The sequence below is a fragment of the Rhodamnia argentea genome, unplaced genomic scaffold (genome assembly GCF_020921035.1).
Source record: "Rhodamnia argentea isolate NSW1041297 unplaced genomic scaffold, ASM2092103v1 Rarg_v2.21, whole genome shotgun sequence".
Taxonomy (NCBI): Eukaryota; Viridiplantae; Streptophyta; class Magnoliopsida; order Myrtales; family Myrtaceae; genus Rhodamnia; species Rhodamnia argentea.
The window spans coordinates 1-2,500 of NW_025955870.1; positions in this window are offsets into that span (position 1 = coordinate 1).

Here is a 2,500-nt window from a genome sequence, read left to right on the forward strand (position 1 = left end):
GCATTCCTTCACGACGTCCGCCAAGCATGATCCGCCGTGAAGCCCAAGAGCTCCACGCGATCAAAGACAAGGCGAGAGCGTCATTCCAAGAAAGCGATAAACGCTTGAGATTGGGAGAAAGGGCCGATGACCCCTAACACCCATGAAGGAAGTTCCGCATCCGAGAGGACAAGTAAGCGCTCGCGATCCATCCGAACAGTCAAAAGAGATGTTCGAGGAGCACAAGACCCACTATCTAGTCCAACCGAGCACCCACACAGGATGTCGTGTTGAAAAGGGCAACGATAGGCACAAGTTTCCGTCGTAATAGGGTATGCAACACGAGAACCCGCTCTTTGCATCCACAACTCGTGGAGCAAGACTCGATCGAAAGTGAGGGAAGCAGGTTCGATGCACCAAAGCACGGAGCCCGCCAACACACACAATCTTATCATCTCTCACACGCCATCGCGTACACCGGAAGTAAACCAAGCCGACCAATCCATGGCTCTTTAAGCATGAAAACCGAAAGAGCGCACGGACTCATCAAACAAGGCTACATCCGCACCGCTAGACGCGAAACACCAACATTATGTGTCGATCACGGCTTAGTCATCGCTTCGATCGTCGACCACGTCTCACCTCAATCGCCCCTCCCCTTGGCCGTTAAGGCCTCGGTCATGGTTTGATGTTGGCTCGACCGGGACTATCGCTGCTTAACCATTGCCTAATCGCAACATGATCGTTGGTTCATTAACGCTCAAGGGCTGTTCACCGATTTAAGAAATCGTGGCTCATCCGCAACGCTAGGCGCGAGAGCAAGATCATGTGCCGATCATGGCTAAACGATCGCTCCGATCTCGACCCTATCTCACCTCAATCTCCCCTCCCCTCGACCCGTTAAGGCCTCGGTCATGGTTTGATCTTTGGCTCGACCGAGACTCGATCATCACTTCATCGTCGCCTAATCATCACGACAATTTGCTCATGGGTCGTTCACCGATTCAAGCTCCATGGCCGAGTCGCTCGGCCACCGCGGCCCATACTCTCGGCCACCGCGGCCGAGTCGCTCGGCCACTTTGGCCGGACCGCTCGGCCAACGTGGCCGGGCTCTCTCGGCCACCGTGGCCGGGTGTCTCGGCCACCGTGACCCATTCGCTCGGCCACGATGGCCGAGCGGTCTATCTTTGCATAGAGGTGCTCTATTTGATCATAACTCAACATCGCTCGCCATCCGGCCAGAGCACCTCAACCCCCTAAAGAGCCTTATGAGCAGTTTTCCTCCCAGCGAGAGGAGACATTCACCATGCTTGAGATGGCACCACGTCTCTAAAAAAATGTAGATATTGTATTTGGATGAGATTTTTTGCAAGAATGCTCAAACAAATGTAGACTAAAACATGGAATGGTAAGAAAAAAATTTCGACGACCAAATATATTTTTTTTAATATTTTTGGTAAATAAAAATTGAAAAAATTTGGAAAATAAAAAAAATTACATGCGAGGTGGGAAAACGATTGGGAGACTACTTTCATGACTCCAACAAATTTTAGAAAGAGGAATGGATACAATTGGACGAGAAATGATCGATAAAGTGCCGGATGGACCTTGCGTGTGAACCGTACGGCAGAGCGACCGATGCATGAGCCATGCTTGAATGGCCGGGTGATCGATTCGTGAGCCATGCTGAATGGCCGAGCGATCAAAGCAAGAGTCATGCCGAATGGCCGAGCTATCGATTCATGAATCATGCCGAGCGGCCTTGTGATCCACGAATCGACATTCATGAATCGATCCACGTGTGTATCATGCGGAGCGGCCTTCCGATCGATGCATGAGCCAAGCCGATTCAAGCTCCATGGCCGAGTCGCTCGGCCACCGTGGCCGGGATCGCTCGGCACTTTGGCCGACCCTCTCGGCCACCGTGGCCGGGGTCGATCGGCCACGGTGGCCGGGTCGCTCGGCCACTTTGGCCGAGACGGTCGGCCAACGTGGCCGGGACCGCTCGGCCACCGTGCCGGGTGGCTCGGCCACTTTGGCCGAGACGGTCGGCCAACGTGGCCGCGATTGCTCGGCACTTTGGCCGAGTCTCTCGGCCACCGTGGCCGTGATCGCTCGGCCACTTTGGCCGAGCCGGTCGGCCAGTGGTCGCTCGGCCACCGTGGCCGGCTCGCTCGGCCACAAGTGACCCATTCGCTCGGCCATGAGCTGCCTCGCTAACGATGCGTGAGCCATGCCGAGCCGCTTGGCATGGCCGAGCGAGATATTTCATGATTTATGTGGAGCGGCCTCGCGATCCATGAATCGGGAGTAACGGCCGAGGGATCGATGCATGCATGAATCGACCGATTCGAGGAGCGATCGATGCGTGAGCCATGCCAAATGGCCGGGCGATCGATTCGTGAGCCATGCCGAATGGCCGGGCGATCAAAGCATGAGTTATGCCGAATGACCAAGCTATCGGCTCATGAATCATGCCGAGCGATCTATGAATCGATCCATGTGCGTGAACCGAGCGGCC